General features: G+C 42.4%; 1 long non-coding RNA gene across 9 annotated transcripts in view; it reads left to right on the forward strand.

Annotated features, from left to right (window-relative positions):
• Positions 1–10,043: 10,043 nt before the first annotated feature.
• Positions 10,044–15,461, forward strand: part of LOC138421988 (uncharacterized) — a 293,130-nt gene continuing 287,712 nt past the window's right edge. For all 9 annotated transcript variants that reach the window (XR_011249699.1, XR_011249703.1, XR_011249704.1 and 6 more), the window contains exons 1-2: positions 10,044–10,153; positions 10,632–10,824. This is a non-coding gene — a long non-coding RNA (uncharacterized lncRNA). The remainder of the gene's footprint in view (positions 10,154–10,631; positions 10,825–15,461) is intronic.

Below are 15,461 nucleotides of genomic sequence, written 5' to 3' on the forward strand. Positions count from 1 at the left end.
GCCAAAAAACTAGATTTTGTGCAGAAAGTAAGTCATTTGGGAGGGAATTCAATTGCCTTAGAAACAAAAGCAAACTGACACCATCCAAGCCCCAGCTTTTTATTTCCAGGCCCACACTATAGCCAGCCATTCTTCAGAAAGAAACTTCAGCACACCCTTAGATTTTAGCCCTCCTAATATTAACTACCTTGAGTGGCTAAACTGAGCTGAGTAATTCAACAGAGGTTCTAGTGAACTTTTACTTAAATATTGTAGACTCTGCCAAAAATCAAAAAAATTTTGACAGCGATTAGTAGCAGGCCCATATGTTTCTAATGACTGCTCCAAATGAGCATGAATAAAGACAGGAGGAGAATGATTGCTGTAAGAAAGGGGCATGCTTCCAACTTACTGGAGTTCTACTAAGTATTTTGGTGCAGCCCTGTTTGACACCATTCATGACTGGGATTCTCAATTACAATTAACACTAGCAATTGAGCATCGGAAAGAAACTGCTACTTACTTTGTGGCTTTGGATATATTTTTAATTTTCTGAATCTGTGTTTGCTGTGGGTTTTTTGTTTTTGTGTGTGTGTGTTTTTGAGGTAGAGTTGAGGTTGTTGTTCAGTCGCTAAGCTGTGACTCACGGACTGCAGCATGCCGGGCTCCTCTGTCCTCCACTATCTCCCGGAGTTTGCTCAAATTCATGTCGGTACAATATTATAAGTTTCAGGCGTACAACATAGTGATTTGAGTCCGTTTTCTTAACTGTGAGTTGATGATAGTCATACCTGCCTCACAGGGTTGTTATATAAGGATTTAATGAGAGAACTCATGTGGAGCAGGTAGAACAAAGCTTGGCACAGAGGTAGGGCACCATGAAAGTTAGCTGTACATATGTATTAGTATAATTATTCTGTTTGGAAGAGCAAACAACCATTGACCTAGGGTATTTGTCAAAATTTTCAGTTTGGACTAAAGACAATTCATGCCTCCGAAAGCAAAGGCTGATGAAATATTAGTGAATGTTACACATAGCCTTACATTACTTAAAACTTTCCTGGATTTGAGAAAAAAGGACCACAAGCTCATAGTGGGATGGTTATGCCTGAATTTGCTTACTCTTAATCAACTACACTCACCTAGAGAATCTTACCATTTGGTTCTGGGGGCTTCCCAGGAGGTGCTAGTGGTAAAGAAACTGCCTGCCAGTGCAGGAGACGTACAAGGCAAGGCGAATTTGATCCCTGGGTCAGGAAGATTCTCTGGAGGAGGGCATGGCAGCCTACTCCAGTATTCTTGCCTGGAGAATCCCATGGATGGAAAAGTCTGGTGGGCGACTGTCCATAGGGTCGCAAAGAGCTGAACATGACTGATGTGACTTGGCACACACGCAGGCACCACTTGGTTCTTAAGAGGAGCCCAGCAGGCCAGTGGTTAACTGGAGGATACAAAGGATGTCTTTTTGGCAATGGGGTGGATCACATTTAAGCCCATTCTGGGAGTATTATCTCCTGAAGCTTTAATTCACTTAACTAGATTAGCACCTAGCAGCCCACCAGACAGAACAGATTCTAAACAATTCTGGTAAGAAATCTTCTTTTGGTTTTTTTTTTTCAGTTTTGGGCAGTTAATCAGTCTTCTTATGGTAGGTGAAATTATTAGCTCCCAACCTAGGATTATCCTGGAATTTACAAAATAAAGAGCCGGTTTAAGGACCATATAATTAAGTGAAGTAACTTGCCATCAGTGTATGCTAAAGCAATTCCTATTTCACAACTCGTTTGGGGAAGACAGATTAGTATGTCCTAAAGTATGCATTTATTATAGATTTTGACAGCTGAGTCAAAGTTTCCAGTTTAGGATTTTTAAACATGTAGTCTTTGTGAAATATCTTCAATAATAGTTAGGGTTTGTTTACTTTTGCTTTACAGTAACCTATCAAACAAATTATAAGATGACAATTAAGAATAATCAAATCTAGCTTCAATTGTCTATCTAGAAGTACATAATTAAGAAAACTTTTAAATGGAAGATAATATATGTAGAATGTTATCATTCTTTCTGTCCTTGCTACTCAAAATATATCTGAGGACCAGCAGAACTGGCATCACCTGGGAGCTTTTTAGAAATGGAAATTTACCTCAGACCAACTAAATCAGAATTTGCATTTTGGCACTAGTGGTAAAGAACCTGCCTGCCAATGAAGGAGACTTAAGAGATGGGGTTTGATTCCTGGGTCGGGAAGATCCCCTGGAGTAGGAAATGGCAACCCTGTCCAGTATTCTTGCTTGGAAAACTCTATGGACAGAGGAGCCTGGCAAGCTACAGTCCATTGGATCGTAAAAGTCAGATATGACTGAAGTGACTTAGCACACAACCCAGACCAACTGAATCAGAATTTGCATTTTAATAAGACCTCTAGGTAATTTGTATGCATGCTAAATTTGAGAAGCATTGTTTTAGATCACAGGAATCTAATCAAGTAATTAGAGAGCCAACCTTCAGCCTCTAATACCTTATTATATATTCTCATCATTCTACCTGACAGTAGGGGTCAGAATAATTTTCAGAAAACTGTTACTTTGAAGTTTATAAAAATTAACAGCTGAGACAATTCAAATACACAGAAAAGTACAGAAACTAATGTAACAGACCATCAGTAGATTGAGTTTTAAAAAGATTTTAACTTTAGCATTTTGCCATATTTGATTCATCTCTCTCCCACACTATAAAAAATTATTGTGATAAGTATACATAACACAAAAATGATAGGTTTAACCCGTTTGAATGTACAATTAGCGACATTAAGTACCTTTACATAGTTGTGTAACAGCACTTTCCATATCCAGAATTTTTCCTCTCAAACTGAAATTCTGAACCCATTAAACAACAACTCCCCCCCAGCCTTTGGTAACCACTATCCAAACCTAGACAGCACATCACTTTGCCAATAAAGGTCCATATCATCAAAGCTATGGTTTTTCCAGTAGTCATGTACAGATGTGAGAGGTGGCCCATAAAAAAGGCTGAGGGCAGAAGAATTGATGCTTTTGAACTGTGGTGCTGGATATGACTCTGAGACTCTCTTGGACAGCAAGGGGATCAAACCAATAAATCCTAAAGGAAATCAATCCTGAATATTCATTGGAAAACTGAAGACAAGGCTCTAATACTTTGGCCACCTGATGCAAAGAGCTGACTCATTGGAAAAGACCCTGATACTGGGAAAGACTGAGGGCAGGAGGAGAAGGGGCGATAGAGGACGAGATGGTTGAATGGCATCACTGGCTCAATGGACATGAGTTTGAGCAAGGTCTGGGAGATGGTGAACGACAGGGAAGCCTGGCATGCTACAGTCCATGGGATCGCAGAGAATTGAACATGACTTAGCAACTGAATAACAATAACACCTTCCTTTATGATTTGGTCCTTCTAGGTAACTTACATAATTGGGATCATACAACATTTGTCCTTTTGTAACTGGCTTATTTCATTTAGCATAATGTTTTCAAGAGCTACTCACGTCGTAGCATGAATCAGAATTTCATTCCTTTTTAAGGGAGAATAATATTCCATTATGTCTGTGTACACATTTTTTTTATCCATCTGTCCGTCAGTTGACAATTGGGTTGTTGCCGTCTCTCGGCTGTTATGAACATTAGTGTGCAAGTAACTGTTTAAACTTTGTTTTTACTGAGGGATATAAGGCAATGCCAAAGAATGCTCAAACTGCCTCACAATTGCACTTATCTTATACGCTAGTAAAGTAATGCTCAAAATTCTCCAAGCCAGTCTTCAGCAGTAAGCAAACCGTGAACTTCCAGATGTTCAAAGCTGGTTTTAGAAAAGGCAGAGGAACCAGAGATCAAATTTCCAACATCCGCTGGATCATCGAAAAAGCAAGAGAGTTCCAGAAAAACATCCATTTCTACTTTATTGACTATGCCAAAGCCTTTGACTGTGTGGATCACAATAAATTGTGGAAAATTCTGAAAGAGATGGGAATACCAGACCACCTGACCTGCCTCTTGGGAAACCTGTATGCAGGTCAGGAAGCAACAGTTAGAACTGGACATGGAACAACAGACTGGTTCCAAATAGGAAAAGGAGTACGTCAAGGCTGTATATTGTCACCCTGCTTATTTAATTTATATGCAGAGTACATCATGAGAAATGCTGGGCTGGAAGAAGCACGAGCTGGAATCAAGATTGCTGGGAGAAATATCAATAGCCTCAGATATGCAGATGACACCACCTTTATGGCAAAAAGTGAAGAGGAACTAAAAAGCCTCTTAATGAAAGTGAAAGAGGAGAGTGAACAAGTTGGCTTAAAGCTCAACATTCAGAAAACGAAGATTATGGTGTCTGGTCCCATCACTTCCTGGGAAATAGATGGGGAAACAATGGAAACAGTGTCAGACTTTATTTTTGGGGGCTCCAAAATCACTGCAGATGGTGACTGCAGCCATGAAATTAAAAGTTGCTTACTCCCTGGAAGGAAAATTATGACCAACCTAGATAGCATACCGAAAAGCAGAAACAGAACTTTGGCAACAAATGTCCGTCTAGTCGTGGCTATGGTTTTTCCAGCAGTCATGATGGATGTGAGAGTTGGACTAAAAGAAAACTGAGCACCGAAGAACTGATGCTTTTGAACTGTGGTGTTGGAGAAGACTTTTGAGAGTCTCTTGGACTGCAAGGGGATCCAACCAGTTCATCCTAAAGGAGACCAGTCCTGGGTGTTCATTGGAAGCTGATGTTGAAGCTGAAACTCCAGTACTTTGGCCACCTCATGCAATGAGTTGACTCATTGGAAAAGACTGTGATGCGGGGAAGGATTGGGGGCAGGAGGAGAAGGGGACGACAGAGGATGAGACGGCTGGATGGCATCACCGACTCAATGGACATGGGTTTGGGTAGACTCCAGGAGTTGGTGATGGACAGGGAGGCCTGGCATGCGGCAGTCCATGAGGTCGCAAAGAGTCGGACACAACTGAGCGACTGAACTGAACTGATATACTTAGAAGTGGAATTGTTGGATTATTTGACAATTCTAAGTTTAATTTTTTGAGGCACCAACATGTAGCCTTTCACAATGGCTGCACCATTTTACATTTCTATCAGGAATGCATCAGGATTCCAGTTTCTCTGCATTTTCTGTAATATTTACAGTTTTGTCTTGTGTTTAAAAATAACTATCCAGATGGATTTGAAGTGGTATCTCATTTGTTTAACTTGCAGTACCCTATGAAGTGACTTAGGAGCTATCCCACGTCTAACCTCCCCGCACCTGACCTACCCTGACCTCCCCACGTCTGAGGTCAGGCGCGGCGGCTGAGAGGAGCTACCCCATCTAATGTGAAGAGTTGACTCATTGGAAAAGATCCTGATGCTGGGAAGGATTGAGGGCAGGAGGAGAAGGGGACAACAGAGGATGAGATGGTTGGATGGCATCACTGAGTCAATGGACATGAGTTTGGGTGAACTCTGGGAGCTGGTGATGGACAGGGAGGCCTGGCGTGCTGTGGTATATGGGGTTGCAAAGAGTCAGACTCGACTGAGTGACTGAACTGAACTGATGAAGCGACTTAGCATGCGTGCATACATTGGAGAAGGAAATGGCAACCCACTCAACAATATTCTTGCCTGGAGAATCCCAGGGACAGAGGAGCCTGGTGGGCTTCAGTCGGACACGACTGAAGCGACTTAGCAGCAGCAGCAGCAGCAGCAGTAGCAATGATTAGTGATGTTGAATATGTTTTTATGTGCTTGTTGCACATTAGTATATCTTCTTTGGAGTACTATCTATTCAAGTTCTTTGCCCTTTAAGATTGGATTTGTTGTTGACTTGTAAGCATTCTTTATATTTTATAGATATTTATCTCTTATCAAGTATATGAGTTTTAAATATTTTCTCCCATTCTGTGAGTTGCCTTTGCACTTTGTTGATAGTGCTATTTGATACACAAATTTTTTAATTTTGATGAAGAATAATTTATCTTTTCTTTTGTTGCCTATGCTTTTGGTGTCATATCCGAGGAGTCATTGCCAAATTTGATGCCATGAAGCTTTCCCCCCACACTTTCTCCTGAGAGTTTTATAGTTTTCATTCTTATGTTTAGATCTTTAATCCATTTGGAGTTAATCTTATATAGTTAGCTTTATATGTGGTATAAAGTATGAATCCAACATCATTCTTTTGCACATAAGTATCCAGTTTTCCCTTTTCTTTCATTGAAAAGACTATCGTTTCCCCTCATTGAGTGGTTTTGGCAACTGTGTTAAAAATTATTTAACCAAATAGGCAGAGATGTTTATTTCTGGGCTTCCTTTTCCAATCCACTGGTTGATATACCTGTCTTTATGCCAGTAGCATACTGTTTTAATTACTGTGAAAAGAATTTTAAATCTATCTAAAGATGAAAAGAATTATAAGTAAAGCTCTCCTCATCTCTTTTACCCTTCCCCAGAGATAAGCATTTGTGATGTCGACATGCGTAATTTCTATGAATGTTTTGATACATTTATTTCATGTTTGTAAGTACTCATAGCTTACCTTTTATGCTTTAAGTTTTTGCTTAGATAGTAGTGCTATGGTCTGAGTACTTGTGAGACACCTCCCTCAAATGCACATGGAAATCTTAATCTCCCAGGATGATGGTATTAGAAGGCGGAGGCTTTAGAAAGTGATTTCATCTTGATGGCAGAGCCCTCACAAATAGAGTTAAAGTGGCTCCAGAGAGGTCCCTGGCCCCTTCCATGTGAGATCACAGTGAAAGGTTGGAAATCTGCCACCTGGAAGATGTCTGTACCAGAACCTGGTCATGCAGGCACAATAATCTTGGACTTTCCAGCCTCCAGAACTGTAAGAAATACATTCTGGCTGTTTGCAAGCTAACCCAGTCTGTGGTTATATTGTTGTAGCAGCCTGAATTAATTGCAACAGTTAGCGCACTCAACATAGTCTTTTTCAGTTTGCTTCTCTTCATTCAACAATATTTTGAGATTTATCCATCGTGAAATGTGTACATCAGTCCATTCATTGTATTCATCATCATTCTTCTGTATTCACACTGAGTCAAAACACTTAAATCCATTTCTCTCATGAGGGCCAGTTAGGTTTTTTCTAACTTAAAAAAAAATAACAAACGGTACTGCCATAAACATTTTTGCATGCATCTCATAAAAACGAGAATTTTTCTAGGTTAGAGAACTACAAGTGGAACTGGTATCATAGAGTAGGTTGGGAAATGATATTTTTAAACAATGTAATTTGGACACGCAGGACTGAAGATAAGCAGTACGGCTTTACTTATTGGAACTATCACTTGATACTTGGTTAGATTGTATGTGTCATTTATACTAGACGTATTCTAAGGGCTGATGCTTTTACTGTAAAGATGTGATGGTAGATAGTCTGGCCATCTGTCATCATCGTTTGGTTTCATGGCTGAAATCTTTGAGGAAGCAGACCTTCTAAGGGATCACTGCCATCCTTGACCTTACAATGTCCCAAAGTATATCGGTACTTGTTAGACAACTTGAGATAACGATATTCTATAGCCACTCAAATGGGTTTCAGACTCTTTAAAGGGTAAAGAGGCATCTTCAATTTTGAAAAATACTTTTAAAATCAGCAATCTGAATTAAGATAGGATGTTACAGAAACACACAACTCAGAGACTGTTGTCAACTGAAACCAGTTATCATCTTACTTCTCCAAAAATGTGTTTGGCAGAGGAACTGTCTGAAGGATCTTAATCTTAGCCTTTAACATGAAGTTACTGAGCTGGATGCTGAGCTGGCACATATGACTGTACTCTCACTTGGATGGTTGGTCAAATAAGTGATCAACTATGCACCCCACCTGTAGAATCAGCCTTAGCCTTGGGTTCCCTGCAAGACTTATTTTAAACTTCCTTAAACACTTTTCTGTTAAAATCACCTCACACTGGTCAGAATGGCTATCATCAAAAAGTCTACAAATTATAAATGCTGAAGAGGGTATGGAGAAAAGGGAATCCTCCTACACTGTTGGTGGGACTGTAAATTGGTACAACCACTACGGAGAACAGTATTGGAGGCTCCTTAAAAAACTTAAAAATAGAATTACTATATGATCCAGCAACTCCACTCCTGGGTATATATCCAGAGAAAACCAAAAAGGATACGTGAACCCCAGTCTTCATAGTAACTCTTATTTACAGTAGCCAAGATATGGAAGCAACCTAAATGTCCCTTGACAGAGGAATGGCTGAAGATGATGTGGCATGCCTATGCATGGAATATTACTCAGCCAAAAAAAGAATGAAATAATGCCATGTGCAGCAACGTGGATGGACCTAGAGATTACCATCCTATGTTAAGTGTCAGACAGAGAAAGATATATATCATCTGATATCATTATATGTGGAATCTAATTAAAAAATTAAACAAATAAACTTATTTGGGATCATTGCTGATCCCATCCCACATCAGGCTGTTTTTCATCCCAGAAATAGGTAGACCTGTCCATGGTGCAGAAGACCATCTTCAGAGACAATGCCTCTGTTTGAACTAGAAAGCCAGCATATTAGCAAGGTTGCTTGTTTGAGTCAGAAGGCCTGGAATTGAAGCCTGGCCTGTCATTCACTGTTTGGATGGTCTTGGGCAAGTCTCTCAGCTTGTATGAATTCTCAGTTTTCTCATCTACCGAAAGGTGATGACAAACCATGCGTACTTCAGAGGACTGTTATGAGGATTTGACAAGATGGTGCATGGACAGCGGTTGAGGAGCTATAAAATCTGTAAATTGTCACCATTAATGTTTCCCTAGTGGTCATTGAATGCTCTGAGTGAGAATAGTGCATTGCTACATACTGATTATGTTATAGGTATGAAATGTCACGTTCTGTTTCTTCTCTTCTCTATTTTCTATGAGATTTTCATTTTTCACCCACTTCAGTTTTCCTAACCATGATGCAATTCATGGACCTAACTCAGACAGATTTGATAAGGAATTATATTACAAATTGGGGCCATGACCTTGGGAAAACAATCTGTCTGAGGAGTGGAGATTTTTGTATTTTTTTTGTTTGGCTGAATTTTAACCAGTTATTTCAATAAGACATTCAAGGGTTTTGAGATCAAGGCTGTAAAGAGTCCCCAGCTGTTCATCCTGTGAAATCCAAGTGCTTTTAGGTCTTGGCTGAGGGCTGTGCTCGGATTATAACTAGTTACAGCAATTTTTGCCTAGGCACGGATTTTGATCCTGACAAATATAAATTGTATTAATCCGTGATGTTATTCATTAGATGTGATGAATGCAAAGCTCTTGTGAGATGAATGATACAGGTATCATGTAAAACATGACAGAGGATAAAAAGCTCCACTAGGACGTTTTGATATAGCTAGTTTGGGGAAATCAAATTTGCTAACCGTCCTCCCCCACCCACACCCGCCAGCAAAGATCTATGATTCAAAACAGGATTTCCTGTATGCTACCAGAAGCATCAGTGAGTTTTTTTTTTTGGTCAGTTTTTCCTTTGGGCCTTGCAGTCTCTTGTACACATTTTTCCCGAGCACCACATATGTTATACACAGGTTCTGCCTTTCAGAAGGGCACCTGGCCAAACCAGCCCTGTGCCCTCACAGGTCTGTGTGTGCTCAGCAAAAGGGGCACCTCCTTCTAATTTGCATCAAGTTGTATGGCTTGCAGAGGCTCTGTCTTCTCAATGTCTGTTTCATCTGCATTCTCCCCATCCCCTAGTTTCCAACCTCAGGCTTTTAAGCTGCCTCAACCTCCTTCTACTAATGCTCTTATCTTCTGTGCCTCTCCAGCAGTCCCAAGGCCATTCCGAAGCTTCGTCGCCCTCTTCTAACACCAATACCTCTTATAAGATATATTCAAGTGTATTTTTAATAGCATCATTCAAAGCACGTGAGATATAACCAATTTTGTTGGTTCGGTGTGTTGATTTTCATTACTACAAAAACAAGAAGAGGAAAGCTAGCTTGAGTTGAAATGTAAAATCATCAAAAGCAAAACAGGAAACAAATGTTTGCTCAGCCAACCATTTCCTGCTGAGGACGCTGTGCAGAACGTGGCCTGTGAAGGGTTCACTGTGCAGCCTTAAACAGATTGAAGTGATTCATGGGGGGAAGTAGCACCCAACCCAAGGCCTCGTGGAAGGTATGTGGAGCTCCAGACCTCTGAGCTGCTGCAGAAGGGCAGGCTCTGAAGGCCTCCGTGTCTGTGTGGAGGGGTTGTCTTTGGAAGCTATCTTTTTAACAGGATGAATGTGAAAGCCACTGGGAAGGGGGACAAAAAAAAAAAAAAAAAGGCAGCACAAAATTGCCACTTGAGCATTGCTTCCTGCCCATGTCGCTCTAGCTAGTTGCTGATGGTTATTCTTAGGCCTCCTTTGCTTTCAAAGGTTTCCTCTTTTCTATTTTTGGTAGCAGAATATGGATTTAGATCTGAGTTACTCCTCTCAACTACTAATCCATGCCCCAAAGAGAGTAGGGCTGCTGCTTCTTGTTAGCGATCAGTTCTTTCTTTTCAGCACCTCTAAATGATTTTTAATATTAAGGACACAGATTTATGGGAACGAGTCATTGAGTTTTCAAACTGATTTGTAGTCTCCTAATTTGCACATTCCTTTCTCCAGCAGGGGCATCTCAGAGATCATTTCCGGTAACAGGGGCTTGACTTTTGTGATGAGTGAGAGAATCCAGGTTGGTAAAACAGATAGCCATCCAGTGACGAAAAAGTAAGCGAGGATGTTTGCCTGGGAGTAATACGCAACTGATGAAGCACAGTCCTACTATGGAAGGAAATAATTGATGCCTATGCAATATAAGGTTAGCCTAATCTATATGGACTGTGATAAAAAGCTACAAGTTTTTGGAATGCTCTGGAAAGCTGAGGACCTTACCCTGTGCAAAGAAAGACACGTTGTGTCAGAGCAACATTTCTAGTATCACAGGTGTTTAATTTCATGCTCTCTGACTCTATTTTTTGAATCACTTCAGTTTCTCCTGATTTCATGACCACCTAACTTTGCTCTAACATGAATAATAATCTTGCCTGGGTTGTCTTTTATAGCCAGATAACGCAACTTTTCTATTTTTAAAAGAGAAGAAACATCAAGCCCTTGAGTCCTCTCCTAAAAGTATGGGTCCGCCTCCTTGGCTTAAGGCAGAGCTGGGGCTCAGGAATGCTGCCCCCTGAGTCCAGCTGCCTCTGCCCACGTGGTCTTCCTCAGGGTCTCCCTCAGGGCTTTAAAAGGGTGACAATCTTCTGCTTGAGGAGGATTACCATGGCAAGCTGTAAACCGAAGCATCAAGCCGGCTGCCCCACCACCCCAAGGTTATCCACACACGTCTGGTTTGACCTTCACAACCCTTTAGAAACCAGGAACCCACACTCCACGAATATTCTGCTTGTGCCATAGATTTATTTTGTTTTGCATAGAGCAAAATGAACAGAAACATGTTGGGGTTGGGGGCAGGGGTGGAATTTTGAGAATTAATTCTAGGCACTTTATAGATGGATAATTTGACAAGAAAAAAAAAAATTCTAGGTCACATAGTGCATTTCCAGCACCGAAGATGGTATTTTAAAATATATTTTACATAATGGGTTCAAGCAGCCGGCGGCGTTATCTGCTAAGCGGCTGTGCTGACAGCGAGCTAAAAAGCTACATAATAGAGTTTAAAAAAAAGCCTTCCCTGAGTTTTCTCCAGAGCATTTTTACCCTGAGGAATTTTTTTTAGGGGTTATTTTAAATGTGTCCCAATGTCAGACTTGTTCAGAAAGAGAGCATTGTGTATCCCAAGAGAATGATGCTTTGCTGTCTTTTTTTTTTTTTTAAGTAGAGCAAAATGCTAACTTTTAATAGATCATCTAGCCTTTTCTGTACAGAATATGTCCTCCTTCAGAATTCCTATGCAAATATTCAAACTCCCGGACCGGGAAAAGGTTAAAAGGAACTGAAAAAGTCTATAGTGCCTCTTTCTGAGACGTACTCCAACACTTGGCAGGATGAGGTGTTCATAGCAGGTGCTGGATTTGCTATAAATGGACAATTTATAAACAGAGCTGACAACTGGGAAAACAGAGCAGTGGGGAATGCTGGCATTCCAGGGGCCAGTGGTTGATTTCCTATCAGATGGTCCTCAGCATGGAATTATTGATAGCCGCTGCTCTGAAAGAAAGCCAGTTGGCTGACGCATAAAAGGGCTGTGCCTCAATGGCTGCCTGATCTGCTGCTAGGTATTTTAAATAGGTCAGTGCAAATTAGCTTCTTCAGGTTGGTAGTTCCTTAATTAGCAATTTAATTGCTAAGTCTCCCCCCACCCCACCCCACCTTGAGTGCATCTAACGCTCTTCCCTCTCTGTGAGGCCTGATCACTGGGACCCAGGGAGAAGTCGGACTGAACAAAAGAGGAGCCTGAGGGCGGCGGCGCCTGAGGGCGGTGGCGGAGGACTCAGAACAGTCTAGCGCCCAAGGCCAGCACAGAAGCTGGCTGGGGCAGGCCCTCTGTGCCTGCGAGGGCAGTGTCTTTGGCCGTGTGTCCTGGGAGAGAAAAAAGCAGGTAGAGCTTTGAGCCCTGTCATTTCTCTTTTGCTGTTTGTCAAGGGCTTCCAGTACACTGGGACGTTCCTGAGACCTCTTAGCAAGATTCTGCTTTCCAAGGATTCCCATGGTACATTCCAAGAATCACATGGTAATTTCCATTGCTGTTGTTTTCCTTCTTTTGGGAAAAGTTTCCCCCCACTGAAAAGTTTGGTGGTGGTTCCTGGCTAGTCGGCACTGGATGGTATTCCTCTGTGTACGCTGCACCGATGCAGAGTTCTGCTCAGGGCTGGTGGAGTGGCCATATCTGTTCGTTCTAGCTGTGTGAGTGGTTTTTCTCCGAGACGGTTATTTGGCAGGGTCTCTACTTTTCTGCCAACCACACCCTATTGTTTTTCTGTCCAAAGGGAACGGGCCGAGGGCCTGATCCTGCAAAGACCTTTGACTTCTTTACAAAGAGTGAAAATCATGTAGGCCCGAGGTTCCGTTTTTGAACTGAGTGAACATCCTAGCACGAGGGTTGGCCTGGACTGGACCGGCTGGATTGAAGCCCAGGGCTCTGGGGGACTGTCGGGGAGGGATGGTTTGGTGCTACCTCATGCTGAACACACCTGGATTCAGAGGCATCTGAGGCAGTGAGGCGGCTGAGGCTTTTGTTAGTGGCGGGGAGGCTTGTCTGTCAGTGAACACAACCGAGAATCTGGCCTCCGGGAACCTCAGCTTCATCCACTCTCTGTAAACAGGTGGCAAATCTTACTGAGCCTCTGTTTACAAAAGAACTGCCCCAGGGTCAGGAGGTACTAGAAAGTACAGACACTGTGCTGCTGGCCAGTTTCTGATGAGCTGAAGGAGAAACGCCATATTCTTGTGAAAAGATAGTAAGTCGAGAGCAGCAGAGCATGTATTAATGGAAGCTGTAGCTGACAAGGGAAGGTTCTAGAAGTGTCCAGGAAGGTGTAGGGGCTGGTAGCTGAGGGTAGGATTGACAAGAAAGATAGGACTGAAGCAGGACCTTGGAAAGTAGGAGTGTTTTGGTCACTAGAAATGCGACAGGGAGACTTTCCAGGTGGGGGATTCCATTCTGAGAGCTCTGGTGGAGCAGACAGTCCCCCCTAGCTTGGGAGGAGAAACAAGAATATCCTGGGAGGTAAGGCTGAAGGATCGCACAGATCTGGAGGTCAGACAGGGTTTGCAGTTCCTCTTGCTCCGCGTGTCTGATCAGGGAGGGACGTGAGGAGAGAAGGTGGTCAGGAAGGTGAAGACGGAGGAGACAGCGGCGCCCACCGCAGGAGGACCTCACCAGGCCCCTCTCAAAGGGGCCAAGGCTTAGTCCAAGAGGTCTGTGGACTGTGAGGAGAGCCCTGCCAAGCCACTGTGCATCACGGGGGCCCTCTTCCTCCCTTGCAGCCCCTGCTCACCATCTGACGGGGTGAGGGCCACACAAGCTTCTGCTCATGGAGTTTCCCCACAAGCACAGAGCCAGAGTGAAACAAAAGCAGATTCATTTTTTTGTTGTTGTTTAAAGTTCACTGCTTGGCTCCTGGATTCCCATTAGTGTCGCCTTGATTGATTTGAGGCCTTCCTGGGCATTTGGATAATTGCTTACTTTCGTAGCGAACTCAGAAGGTCATCTTTGAGATCTGGGAGCATCTGCTCAACTTGGCAGACAGTTCAAGAAAAAGCCACAGATCTGGGGTGGGGGTGGAGTCTGCTTTGGTTAGGAAGGACTCACCTACCTACCCACCTACCTACCCCTAGGAGGAAATGAGGGTGAAACCCTCTTTTCTGACCCTATCCCACATTTTCTGACATGTCAATACATGGCCTATAGACAAACAGCTTGGGCATCACCTGCATAATAGTTAAAGATACAGAATTCGAAGTTCCACCTTAGACCTACTGGGTTGGGATCTGTGAGTTTTGAAAGATCCTGAGGGATTCAGCTGCACATTAATAGTTTGAGAAGGGCTAAGGTTCACCTGAAGAGCTTTTGAAAACATTCTCTGGCATATTGCCTACCCCATACACAGTAAGTCAGAATTTCTAGGGGTGAGGCCCTAATGCTATGTTTTTTTTTTTTTAAGTTTCCAGATGATTCCATGAACAGCCTGAAAAACATTGTTGTGAGCAAGCTGCTCTGTTTGGAAGAGACCAAATTCCCCCAAAGTTTTAGAACAAAACACCACTAACCTTTTAGTCACTGACCCAGACAGAGTGAGAATAATGTTATCTAAGCATTTATCCAGAAGCTGGTTAGGAAATTCCTGGTCAAGATCAGATGTAACCACTGGGTTCCCTGAAAGTGTCAAGACTGGAGCTTGATAAAAATTCCTAGTCTTGAGTATTCTCTCCTAGCTTTGGAGGGTGGTTCCATGTAGAACCTGGAAGATAGTTGTCCCTGTTGCTAAACTTGATACCTAAGGAGACAGTTCCCAGGCCTGTGCCCCAAGGAGCCATGTTCCCCGTCTACTGATAGTAGAAATACACTGATGAATTCAGAGGTATTGATTTTTCATGCACATGCTCACTTTCAGGAAGCACAAAGATTTAAAAGCTGTTTTCCGCTGTCAGTGCTAGGGTGGATGTCAAATGTTAACTATCATGGTACTTATCTCAATACATTTGCTTTCCCATTGGGGCTTTTCAATTACTTAATGCCAGGGAGCTGAGAACCTTCACTGGTAAATTTCAATGAATCTCAAGGCAGTCCCTCATTTCCCTATTTCACCCCCCGCACATTTGCTATAATATCAAGGATCTTCCACTGATAAATTCCAGTCCAGAGCCATCTTGATGAGGGTTGGAGGGTATTAGCAATTCTGTTTCCTCTTCCTGCCTTGCACCTGGCTCTCCCTGATCCTGGGATGGTAGTGGGTCTGAGCATTGTGGTAAGAGCTGTGGTCTTTCCCCTCATGATTA

The sequence above is a fragment of the Ovis canadensis genome, chromosome 16, assembly GCF_042477335.2.
Source record: "Ovis canadensis isolate MfBH-ARS-UI-01 breed Bighorn chromosome 16, ARS-UI_OviCan_v2, whole genome shotgun sequence".
In the NCBI taxonomy this organism is placed as follows: domain Eukaryota; kingdom Metazoa; phylum Chordata; class Mammalia; order Artiodactyla; family Bovidae; genus Ovis; species Ovis canadensis.